Consider the following 13,660-nt stretch of genomic DNA (forward strand, 5'->3'; position numbering starts at 1 on the left):
AGAGTAGGCCTAGGGGGGACTTCTTTGCTAGCGTCGGTGGTGTGCTTTGTTGAGAAGCGAGGGGATTGGTTTTGTAACGTGTTTCAATTTGTCGGCAGGTTGACTTTCTTTTTTTTTTTTTTGCCCGCAAGTGTTCTTATTTTTTTGTTGTTAGTTTTCAAAAACGTTGTTGAATTAGGACGAGAGCCATGCGGTCCGCATCCTGGGGTGAGCAAGGCCTAGAGCACGTGGTTTGTAGGCCAGGCCCGAAGCGAGTGAGTACGGAAGCCTCGTGGGTGGTCCGATTTTCTGTAAATAGCTTCTTCTATCTCTTTGGGCTCAGGGAGCCGGGCGTCGTTGCTGACTTGTATTGCGGCTCGACGCCGGGGCGTTGTGACACCGCCCGGGGCGGTGGACGCCGATCGCTCGGTAAGCTGCTGTGTGCGGCGAGCGATAGGGCCACCTCACAGAGTGGACGTCTCCTCGCGGCTGCCTCTTCTGCGCCTAGGCTGGGTGCTGGGTGGATGCCGGTTGTTGCCGTGTGACTCATTAGGCCTAAGGCTCTACGCAGCCGCCTGTCGCACGTGGCACAACTAGGTGGATCGTGGCGTTGAGGTGTCGCGCTCCGCTTCCTTCACTTTTTTTTTCTTGTGAGCACGAGTTAAGAAAAGTGATTTTTGTTTTATTTTGATGGGCGTCTCGGCTGCCACCGATGTATTAGCTAGCAGTACTGACCACCGTACCACGTGGCCGAAAAGCCTGAAGCTTCTTCCCCTGGGCCGCGCTCCTTTGTTTCTTTCGAGTTTTGTTTTTTGTTGATGTATTCAGCGGGAGGGATGTCATCCACGGGCGGCTGTCCTGCACATCGTCAGCGTCGTTGGCCAGGAATGCGGTCGTGAGGTCGGGCGATGGAGATGCCTGGGACCTGCGCAACTGCCTGCAGTCCGGCGCCCTCGTGAGTGCTGGTCGCAACTGGAAGACGTGTCGGCGCTAGCGACGGATCGTCGCGCCGACGGCAACGTTGCTGTTGCGGGGCCGGTACTGAGGTGAAGTCTAGCCGGAGAGTGCAGCAGTGTCGACCAGCGGCGGTGTCGTGGTGCAAGGACATTATGGTCGTGCGATATCATTTTTTTTTGTTAAAGCTTGTGTAGCTAATTTCCGATTTCGGGATATGGTTTGATTTAAGGTTGGGGGAATGTGGGGGTGCGGACACCCCCCCTGTAAAGTTGTCTGCGCCGCGTGGCGCACGTGTCTCGCCCCAGGGCGTTATTTCGGTGGTGACCACCACCGGGCGATAGATGGCGTTGTGTTCGCTTTGAGTACCACTGTTGGTAGAGTGGTAGCGCCGGTGGTGGCCCCTGGCGGAAGGCGGGCCTTGGTGGTGGGCGAGCGTTGAGCGAGCCTCTTCTGCGCGTGGCGGCTGCCGCGGACGGTTGTCTGTCGCGTGGGCCCCCGGTGCTCGGCACCGCGGGCTTCGCGCCGGGGTCCCGCGTGGAAAGTCAGGCGTTGGCGACGCCGCCTTGGGTATGTGTTAGTGTGTTGGGTGTGTTAGTGTGTGTGTATCATGTTATTGTGTGTTTAGTGTGTCACTGCATTATGTTGTTTGTATGGTAGCGTGTTAGTTGAAATTGATGTATCATTCGGCGGACGATATCGTCGTCTAAATTAGTTAATAAATGTATGTTGTGTGCTTGGTACCGGTCGTGAGTCAACTGTGTCCGTTCACTCCGAGAGCGTGGCGTGGCGGTGCGCTCGTTCGCCTCGCCGAGACCCCACATATTATAGCGGTACCCTTGCACTATCAACGCCATCGGACTAGTATTTTCTCCAGCTCATTATTGGCAGAACTATATTTTGTGTATTCAAACTCGTCTTCGCGGAAATCATTCTTCAGCAAGGATGCATACAACCAGGAGTGGTAATTTCGCGAACAGTTACTTAATCTACAAAAAGAAATTCTGGCGTCATGAACAGCCTTTATATTACATTAAATAAAGGGTGACCATAGCCACCCAGATTGAGCTCATCCGGCAAATTGGTTGGCGCCATGGCTACTCCCGCTGCTAATAATCGTAAATGTGCGCGAGCTACATGTTGAAAGTTCGTAAACGGTCGCTTAGATTACAGGCATGTACCACAAGAAATTATGCATGCTCAGCCTTTCGCGACTAAAGCTACATAACAACTTAGCGCGTTCCGCACGGTGAAGGCTGACAAAAAAATTGATTCCGGTGGCTTGCAGTGGGCTTGAACGAAGGGGGATGAACAGAGTATGAAGCGGGAACGACGAGGCAGGAAGTGGGTGAATGAAGTGGGAAGTGCGGCGGATGCAGTAGTGGGCGTAGCGGTGAGTTTCGGGAGTATATGGGGAGTTGTGAAAGTAGTGGGAAGAGTGACACCTATGGGCGGTGTCATTATTTTACTTTCTTAGGGTAAATACCAGAGCATTCTGTGATCAACGACGGCCCCCGGTGATGAAAGTGTGGATTTGGAACAGCTCCGGTACTAATAACTACAACGAATAGTAATTGAGAAATAACTGAGAAAGGTAAATAAGGAAAAGAACTTGTCAATAGTTGAGTGAACGATATGCGTGCTACATTTGTTCCCAAGACTGAATAAAACTTGAGTACTTTAGAAGAGTACATCCTAATTTCGAAAACCAAAAATAAAGGTAGAACTGAACAAACTAAATATACCGCCAGAGCTTAACCGGTCAGACACCTTCATAGTGAGAAATGGCTGATGTAGTTCTCATAGCCATACGGCATGATACAGTTATTCGTCAGCCTCCCAATGGAACAAATGACGCCGTGTTCCGCGGAGTACACACGGTAGACAGAGGTGACCGAGAGATTATATTTACGTGCCGCGGCAAAGAGCCTTCTTCCATCGCGATGATGGATACGTTGCATATTCCTTTCAAACGATAGAGAGAGCCAAAAAAGAAGGAAGCTGAAATAAAAAGCACAATACCCTTGCCCACCAACCCCCTCTTCTGCGTTTGTTCGTTAACATTAAAAAAAGAATAGATTGAGAGGGGGAGGGAAGACAGACTAAGCCATCGGCAACCCTCAGCCACTCGAGAAAGCCATGTTTTCCAAACAGTGAACAACACAGAGAAGAAAAAAAATAGTGCTACGAGGAGGAGGACTCGCACGGGGTAAAAATAGACCACCATGGGTGGAATTGTCCCGGCTGCGAGAGTACAGCATTTTTTTTTTCTCCTCTTCACTTTCTGTGTTCCAGTTGTTGTTCCCGTTCGCGGGCTACAGTAGTTAGGCCGGTGTTTCTAGACACCAAACGGGATCGGAACCCTGGTCTGCTTCTTCCCAACACTGTGCCCTGTATATATTCCAGGCCCAAACTCTTCCCCCATTTTCCCTCTTTCCATCAGTGCCCCCTCCCCCACACACACCAACCAACTCCGCCATCCCGTCGTCCGCTACTTTTGGACGGCTCGTACGCGGCGCCCAGTCTGGCGGTGAACCCCGGGTTTCTCCCCGCAACTCAAAACCGAAACCTATCCCGGGCCAGCCGAGCGAAACCGCCCCCGATGCGCGGCACGCGTTATTAGAAGAAGCTCTTCGCTCAGCGTGTCTCTTTGTGCGCGCGCGATTCACGGGCGCGAGGTTTGAGAAACGCGCCCAGAAAGAAAACGCGAAGAAGAATAACGCGCTGCTGTAAACCGCCGCCAAGGCGCCGCAATCATTGCGGACGACACGTCGCCGCCTCTTCCCTTCGCGCTGATCGCCTGTTCGGCGGCGGTCGTCTGCTTCAGCGTGTGCGTCTGCTTCTCCCTGTGCTCGGGCGCCGTGGGCCGCCTCTTGCGGAGGGTCGTCTGCTGTTTCACGGTCTGCTCCAAGGTGCTTCTGTTTTGAGCGCAACCAACCATCCAACCCCTCGTAGCTGTTCTTTTATTCTTCTATTTTTCGTTCTCAGCCCTGCACTCAAAGCACCCTAGTCACCCGGGTTAGCTTCGCCGCCAAGCACGCCCGACCTCACCCCTCTGTTCGTCGTGACGCAGCAGTTTCGTTTCTTTCCTGCACGTGCAAGCCAATCGTTATTAGTCCCACTGTGAAGTGTCCTCGGTAATATCTAGTGCGTGTTTTGCGGTGTCCACCTGTGCGCGAGTGACGGTCTCTCGCTAATTCTACCTGTGGTTTTCGTCCCTCCCCATCAATCAAGATTGAGAAGAAACAGGACGGGTGAGCAAAGTTCATTGTCCTTTTTTCCTCGTGACATTGTATTCTTGCATCGAGCTACAACTGTGCATTCAATGCTTGTATGTGAAACCTAGTTTTTTTTTTTTTTTTAGTGGGCCCGCAAGAGATATTCAAATTCATTAAGCAGTGAAATTACTGGCTGCAAGTGAGTGGGGCTACTCACGACTCCGAAGAAGTTTCTACGTCTTATTCTCATTTTATTTGTCATTAGGTTTGCATGTTTCTAGTTCATTACCGTAACTGTCTTCTCACCATCTTCTATCACATAACGTGTCAACAAATATAGCAATTTGAAACGAAGTCATGAATATCGGCAAATATAAAGACGTATATTGGGCTTTAGACCGAAACTTTCTATCGAGCTTAATTTGTCAGTATAACAATTAATCAAGAAATTGTAGTGTACAGTCGCGTATATTTGTCGATCCTCTGGGGAGTCGTGTTCCATAACGTTTTCGTGTATACGGCCATTATCTTTATGTATGCAAATAAGATTATATTACGTGAAGCAAGTGTGATAACTTCTTGTTTTTCAATGCAGGTGAACTTCGAAAAGTCTGTCTCGAATAGGAGAATCTTTTTTTTTTTATTCTTTTATACTAGAAATTATGGTCCCGTTTGCACATGCACGCATACACTATAGTTCGGCAATGAGTTGGATCGAGAGTAAAATTAATAGCAGAAGTTTCCGTTCAAGCACATTCCGCGCAGATATTGCTGTATACTGCAAATGTGCTGCACGAAATTTATTTTGCTTTTCTTCTACGTGGAAAATTAGTGAAATGCATTAATATTATGCCGTGCTATGGAAATTATCACACCTCTGTTTTGTCCTTCAGGTAATCGGTTTTAAACTGAAAAGGCACAGTATTGTGACTGCGTACAAAAAAAAAGCAACCATTCAAGTCAAAAACATGCAGTTCAATGATGATTACACCACCAATATGTAAAAAAACTGCGCTATTTCAAATTTGTAAGGCGAGAAGATGCATATTTTGAAAGTGTACCATCAAATAGCATTTACACATTTGCAAAAAAAAAAAAAGAGGATAACTTTAATTTTAGGTGTCGCGGTCCCATGCCGCCAATTTCCTTCGGGGTGGGTCCCCTCCCAAGTGACTACAACTTCATTCCGCCGAGCATTAGGCCGCAAATGCGCTTCCACCAACTTAACCAGTTGGTACTTGACGGCAGCAATTCTCTCCCTCCCAAAGCAGTGGCGGATGCTTAACTATTTCACCAAGGCTGTGGTGGGTTAAGGTACGTCGGAGGCCTTCGCCAAACCTTATGGAATATCTTTCGAGATGAGTACCCAGAAACAATCGAGCGCCAGGTCGGTGGACTCCTCTAGCCATTGAGAAAAAACCGGTGGCTTCCCTGTCGGTACAGGGAATCGAACCTGACACCTCCCGCCTTAGAAGCAGACGCTCTTGCCATGCAGCCACCGCTGCGGTGGAATCGATTCTAAAATATACAGAAGCAAGCAAAATTACGCTAGCAATGTTCCTGGATTTCTCCAAAGCATTCGATCGAATAAACCATGATATTATGCCAGAAAACTTCTCCTTCGCGACGTTCGTAGTGCAGTCTTAGCTTTAACAAAAAACTACCTATGATGTACCTCGAATACACGTAGTACAGGTACGCGCTAGGAATGGTGCACCTCGAAATAGCATTTTGGGACCGCTATTTTAGTATTTTTATGAATGGTACTGTACGTGTTGAAAGCTCTGTGGATTACGTAACCTATGCGGACGACACAAATGTATATATTTTTTTTTCTGGAGAAACTGCTGATTACCTCAGTGTTTCTGCTAATGAAATACTAAATAAAATATATGCCTGGACTGTGGCAAATTCTCCACAACTAATTGCTCTAAAAGTAAGACTTTACTGTACTGATTCACCATGTCCTCGCACTAGGTATTTGAAACGCTACATTACCGTCTTCCAATTGTGATAAAAAATAGAAATTAGCAACTGATAATTTGCATTAATTGTTTGAAACAGATAAGTAAAATTGGATATGCTGATTGTGTTGCTTATGCACGTTGGATGATTTCTGTATCGATTTCACAGTTCCATTCATTCATACATTGCTTCGTTATGAATAATATTGTATGTATTTCAGAGTTCCCTTTTTTATTATTTGCTGTCATGGTGCACATGCACGTTCGTTTTGTGTTGTTCATTTTCGCTGCCTGCAATATTTTGTTAGTTTGTAAGACATTTTATTTCTGAGTGAAAGGGCTAGTCAAGCTGTGACATGCAGCTTTTCTTTCCCTTTGTACCAAACCACGTGTACAATGTCTTTTTCATGTACTCGTGTCATGGCTGAAAACCTCAAGCTCAAAGTACACCCCTAATTAATGGCTACTCCTCGCAAGAACCTTTAAACATCAAAACAATAAAAGAAGCTGCAATAGCACGTATAGATCAAATTATAGTAGATTACAAATATGCTGTATATGCAGTTTATAAAATCTATATACTCCCTTTTGGAGCACAGTCATAATTTATTTATTTTCACAGTATATACAAAATTGTTACTGCATGCATTGAGAGCACCATACATTTCTAAAGTAAGTGTTATCAAATTTATTGAAAAAATGATTAGTATATATTCTTTGTCATAAAGTATTTGACGAAGTAAAGGCCTTTTGCTATATTTCCCCATAAATCAGTGTTAATAATTCATTTTCATTTTCCAAATAAATTTAGTGGGATGCTTTCTGTGATGTTTCTTGTATACAAGCATCCGCTTGTAAATCTTCAAACATATGTGGTACCTAATGTGTCTTTTCCCACTTGAAAAGCAGTTCAGCAACTTTTGTTTTCAGCCCGATTGGTTGTTCTTTGTTAAATCAGCTCGGAGTTTAACGATATGCAACAGAAAAAAAAATAACGGTGCAGTCAGAGCCAAAGACGGAGCCTTTTTGTTCCAAAGAGAACAGCCCCACTTAGCCCCCGGTTGACGATCACCTGCCCCTAGAAACTTTGGCGATGAGAGGACGTTCCTCTGCGGGATATCTCGTTAAAAAGCGGCAACACTTGCGGTCGCAATTAACTGCTCCCTGTGCTCTTTATTATGTCGGTTTCTCCCGCTGTGAAGCTTCGAGCCCGCGGCATATACAGATCCCTTGTGTAGCACTCGGCCAGAGAGAATGCAGAGCGCTGTCTTCGATGAACGTATTCAAACATTGCCGGCATTAAATATCTTCGCACACCACTCGAGGAAGGCAAGGTCGTCTTCTATAAGTTGTTTGCGCCTCACTTTATCCCCGTCTGCGCAGCTTGGCACGTTTTGTTTCCCATACTAAACGAGTTTCCACTGCACACAAACGAATAATGCACTGACTGCAGTTTCGTCGGCAATAAGACGAACGACACTCTTCTCTCCTTCTGCATGCGGAGACGAACCAGCAGATCAGCGTTTGTCGCTCCCCGTTTGCCGGGCGTAAACAAGCGCGCAATGAGGCAACTACAAACGCGCCTGGCCTCGCGCTTTCGAAACACTCTTGGCTTCACTAACCCCCCCCCCCCCCCTCTTCCGCTGCGGGGTCACTCTGAAAATACGCACGGCACACCGAGCTTGTGATACGACTCTCCATATAACTCCCACCCACGTTTATATATAGGAGCAGACAGGCCGTGTATACATTTATGAACCCCTATACCTCACGGGAGGGGTACAGGTGCGTGCTAAAACACGTCTGCGAATAGGTGAGGCGGTTATGTGCGTTTTTATACGGCCACCCCACCAACCGCAGTTTTCTGCCACATATCTTCGGAACGTCCTTAGCCGGGCGACGCCTTTGGGGGAGCTGGCGCGAATAACTGCCCGACCGTTTGTGACCTGGCCTCCGATGAGTACACGTGACCGCATTTGTTGGTTGTTTATTTGTTTTGTTGCTATGAGATAAATTGTGAAAACATCTCAGTGTCCTCGTTCTTTTGTTGACTTTCTGAAACAAGCCAGAGTGTCAAGACAAAAAAAAAAGCCCCTTTTTCTCGAGACACACCGAGTACGACATAACAAGGGAGAAGAGTGAACGAGACGCTCGATCTTCAAATTCTTGGCAGCGAGAAACCGACGTGAAGACATAGAAAAAATAACAGAATTACGGTTGCCCTTCTTCTTTGACATCTTTTTTCTGTTGCTGGCATTGATGTGACAAGAAGAAAGAGGACAGTGGAAACTCTTCTTTCTGCGGGGTCAACTGCCACTGCGGAGGCTAACGGGAAGCCCCACCAGGGAAGGCTACCTATACATTCCGCACTTCTAATATTATCTCGCATTTTACGTCCCAAAACTGCGACATCATTATGAGACACCCCGCAGTGGAGGGCTGCACCGAATTTGACCATCTGGTGTTCCTTAATGGCGCACCGATATCGCACAGTACTTGGACCTCGAGACGCGACCGCCAAGGCAGGGATTGAAGCCGCGACCTTCGAATCAGCAGCCAAGCGCCCTGTAGCCACTGTTCTACTGAGACGCACATTTTACAACACTTGTAAGTGGAAGTTAACAACACACTCGCGAGGCCTTGCGCGGGCTACCAAGATACACTTTGCCTCCCATGTTTGTTTCTGGGAGCCTCCTGAAAGTGCCATACATACCAGTATACTCTTAACAGGTCCATTTATTAATTTACAGCAACCTATAGCAAAGCAAGTGCGCACCAATGCTTGGCTTATACGGAGCCACCACTTTTCTGTATCAGCCTATATTCGCATTTGCGAACCACACGTAAAAGATAAGAAAGAAATCGCTAACATGCGCGCGAAAGGAATCAGTGCGATCTGAATTGCGAAGTATCACTTGTGACTGCCATGCGCGAGAGTTGTTTAGTTCAGCGAGCATAATACCAGATGCGGTACCAACCTGCCCAACTCAATTGGCCACAATTGGACGAATAAATATTTGACATTTTACAGCGATTGCGTTGTTTTTGAACATTATCTCGCTGGAAAGTAGTCGCTTGTCCCCATTTAATTTTCTGAAATTGTCTAATGTCCTGGCCAGCATATTTTGCAGCTCCGCATATTTTACCACATATTTCACTGTGGAGGGAAATGGCACAACATGACATAAGTTTGTGTTTTTTCTCCAACTTACAGCAACAGAAAATGATCTTCCTCATAATAATCGCGCAGCAAGAATCCCAATAAAATGATGCTGTTTAACGATACACCGGTATTTATATTTCTTCACAGATTCTTCAATGGCACGCTCACGCAGTGATGCAACAGTAATGGGATCACTTGAAGAATTATGAAAAGCACAAGGTCCAACACTGCGTCAGTTTGCAACGCTATATGCTTCACGAGTTGCACAAAAGTACAGGAGATATAGATTTATGAACAACACGTGCCAAGATGCTGAAGGTGTAGGTTCTGTACCCAAAGCCAAAATGGGACAAAGCATTTCCGACCACAATGTCAAAAAATACAACAAGTAAAAACACTTTGAGTGTTAGGAACATTTATATTAGCAATGTCGTAAATAATAAAAAAACGCTAACACAACAGCTTACTCCAATATATTTCGGCATGATGTAATATGGCATTCCGTTAAATACGAATTATTGATACTGTCTTACTGCAGCCGGTCGCAAATCCGAGAAAGTATTTGGTGAAATGGCAGTATGATTCGTTCTCGCTTCAAAATATATACAAATTTGTTTATTCTAAGCTTGTGTAATTTAGGTGTGCATTAGGTAACGAGAAAAATAATGTCAAATATGAAGTACGTAGGTAATCATATACGCTGACATCATTGGTGTAAGAAAAAGCGCTAGCAAATACCAATGAGCTATTATAAGTTTCGTTTGGCCCGATGACTGCTATAGTTGATGTGTGTTATATTGCTAATAACTAAAACCTCGACGCTTTCGCAATGAAAAAGGTATATAGAACAAAGCTCAGTTATGTGGTCTTACTTTGGTCCATGTGGTCCTACTTTCGTTCTGTCGTCTTCCTATTCTAAGATGAAACAAATCGCCAGGGTAAACAACATTGTATGTCACCGTACAGAAAGCCAGAGCTTGCGCAAGGCGTTCAGAGGCGCTAGTAAATTAAATTTGTCAAGCCCCAGCTGCAACACCTGTGAAATAATACGCTGAAGCAAGCGTGGCGTGCAATTATCACGAAGTCGCTTATCAAGCAACACAGCAACGTGCATTCGTAAGGCGGCGTTAAGATATGCGTGTTCTTATTTTATTTTCAAAGTGCGAGAAGTTTTTGCTGCGTAGGAAAAAAAAAGCCAAGAAAGATCAAGAAAAACGACATTATGTAGAATATGGACAGGCATAAGAACAATACGAATGAAACAGATGACTACCCAACATTTTATTTCAATAAAGCTAGGCGTTTATGACGTGTAAGCATGAGCCTTGAAAATATCTTGTTTTAAGAACGTAACTTTTCTCACAAGACGACCCATTGCGAAAAAGAGGCGTCCGCATCCATCAAAGTTGCATGTGGATTGCAGCAAAACGTGTGACGCCAGCTGCGCACACTGTAAACAAGTTCGCACCCATAAGGGTGCTTTCCGTGTCTATTACTTACACCCTACAATAAGGGTGTTTTGACAAACCCAAAAAATCATGTCGTAGGTGTTTTGAAGTTCTGAAACGCTCAAGACGTGGGTGTTTTTGTTTGTCATAGTACCCTTATCGTAGGATGCTAGTTAGAGATGCGGTTAATCACCCTTAATGAATCAAACTGGCTTACATTGCACCTAGCTGTATGTTAATATTTATGTTGCGATTCAACACCTTTCGCTGCATAGGCCCTCGTGTAACGCCTCGGCAGTACCAGCATGCTCGACCTCACGCCTGAATGCACCTAGTCAAGGTGTTCCAGAGGGCCACGTCATCGACTAAAATGAATCACAAATAAGCACCCATGTGTCACAATGTTTACCTTCTCTGTATGTCCTTACCATGTTCCAGCGCTAGCCAGTTGCCTTGTAACAATATATTCCCTTGCCTAACGAAGCTCCCTTCCACTACCCCTCGCTTTCATGTAGGGCATTTTAAGAGGCCACCCACAGTACTATAGCTTTTAGACAATCGCCAATGCTGGTCACGTCTTTGTCTCCGATATATACAACCCGCACTCGCCAGCTCGACAGTGCCGATAAGCGGTGCAGTTCACGCCCTCGTTTTTTCAAGCCGTACGAAGCATGCGAACCACAGCCCGGGACGGAAGGTACAGGGACACGGGTGCCCCCGCATTTCACTACCCTTCCCCTTCCGACCCCGCCTCCCTTTTAGTTCACCGTGCGGAAAGCGTACGCTATAGGAGATCGAAGGCCGACAACACTAACCTTTGGTTCCGGCGCCGACCTTGACTCTGTTTTGGTCCTGACACGTGTGAAAGCCTTTTGGCAGTATTTTGTCCACGAGTCTGTACTGTCTGGCAGTTCTTCACTCTCAAAAGGGTTGGAATCAAGTCGATACGAAGCCCCACAAGGGCTGCTATGGCGCCTTTTTCGCTTGACTGATCTAGCTTTGGCTTTCCGTATACGTTAGTGATGCACTGCACTTTCAGCATACCTGTATCCGCTTTTTTTTTCTTTACTGCAATCGACGTAACTGAGAAAACATGATGTTGCTTCAAGGAACACTTTATTTCCTGAATCTTTAGGGGTGAAGCTTCTTAGGGCATGGGTCTGTACATCCCATGGGGTTTGTTGTTTATGTTGTACGTAGCCACTGGTGGTGGTACTTAGATGTGAAACTAGATGGCGGTACTTGTAGTTGATTATGCTTGTCTGTGGTAAAATTTAAACTTAGCACAAGAATGCACCGTTCGTACACGTCGGTGATTTCAACGTTGATATCGCAGACACGACAAATAATTGGCTTATCCACCATGTGGCTTCTAGATATGCACTCAGATGTATATTGTATGACCATATGAAACCAACTACGATTGGAGGAACATGCATTGACCTAGTATTTGCAAATTTTCCACTAAAACCTATACAGGAACCGCTCACCTTTCGTTTCACGGACCATGAAGCCGTCATAATGAAGGGACATCGCAAGCCATCTATCATCTCTAAGAACAAATAAAAGTTGATTTCTATATATACACATACAGCGTTTCTCATCTTGTCTTTACACGATGGTCGACTGGGTGAATTACACGCGGAAGATTCACGTTTTTACCGATGATTCTCTCAGAAGCTTCGCCCACTCGTCATCATTCACCCTGTGGATATGCTGTGATTTTTTTTCTCATGGTAAACAAATACGCTGGTACAATACACAAAGAATAAAAAAGAACTATTGCAGAGAGCTTCCTCTTGTGTGGACAAGCCCGCAGGAACTGCGGAGGAGCCTCGTTTCTCTTGCTTTTTCTTTCAGTCTTTTTCTCTGTTCTCTGCAATTCTCTCAAGTCCTTTTGTGTGTCTACTTGAAAGGCCTACACAATTCATATAATCAATCCTTGGCCGATTCCTCTGAGTGTGTATCAGCCTCAGTAAAGATATAATCATCATCATCATCACCATCATCATCATCATCATCATCATCATCAGGAGAGCACGTCTAGCGCGTGCCTTTTGTACTGCCTTACAACAGAACTGAAACTGAAAGGTGTAACACCTGATAAGGGGATGGCATAATGGTGTCATCAAACAAAAAGGGCTGGCGGGTGGGTATTCTAGTTGACATCAAGCGGGAAAAAATAAATGCTCCTGAACTCGTCTCGTAACGCGCAGAGCCGACGGTGGGTTGTCTGACGGCTAGAACACGAGAACTTTTACCAAGCAATAGGGAACGCAGTCAGGGATGACAAAGAGTTCGATGAAGTTACGGAATCATGAAGTTTTCATGGATAAAATAGAATAAGCTCACGCGGGATAGGGTGTATTGAAGATCATGTGGAATAGACCTTCGTTCTGTCGTGTGCCCGAAATTGGCTAGGAGTTATGAGGATATTGATTGCTCAATGCAATGTTTTCGTTACTTTTTAGACAAATAAGTGAACGTTGCAGTTCCTAATAACGCTTCTATGGTGCGTGCAAATATATATTAGTGTCCATATATGACCAATCACCAGTCTGATATAATTTGGTAAGTGAAAAACTGAGATTTAGGGGTGGTGCATCTCGGATATTAGATTGAGCCAGAAGACACTGCGTAAATGTTGGTTTTCCTAAGCGTGTTTAGAAATCGCGAGCGTACACAAACACGCAGTTGTCTGAATAGGCGCCAGTACTCAGAAAGTGGAATTCCGGACAACAAAAACAGTTCTTCCATATGAGAGCAGAATACACTACGCAGTTATTTTTTTTTTTCTCTGTCTGTACCGAGTCCATAAACTTTCAACGCCGCATCGTAGCCTGGGGTGTGTGTGGCAAGTGACAGTCTTTAGGGTTAAAAAAACATCGTTTCGAAAGTGTGCAGCGTTTTAAAATATAAAATTTCGCAAGCGAG

General features: G+C 45.6%; 1 protein-coding gene across 1 annotated transcript in view; it reads left to right on the plus strand.

Annotated features, from left to right (window-relative positions):
* Nucleotides 1-3,661: 3,661 nt before the first annotated feature.
* Nucleotides 3,662-13,660, plus strand: part of LOC119180412 (Ecdysone-induced protein 63F 1) — a 131,345-nt gene continuing 121,346 nt past the window's right edge. The window contains 2 exon segments of the mRNA XM_037431606.2: nt 3,662-3,845; nt 4,168-4,187. The gene's annotated coding sequence lies outside the window, so the exon portion shown is untranslated.

This window comes from Rhipicephalus microplus, chromosome 7 (genome assembly GCF_043290135.1).
Source record: "Rhipicephalus microplus isolate Deutch F79 chromosome 7, USDA_Rmic, whole genome shotgun sequence".
NCBI classification, from domain to species: Eukaryota; Metazoa; Arthropoda; class Arachnida; order Ixodida; family Ixodidae; genus Rhipicephalus; species Rhipicephalus microplus.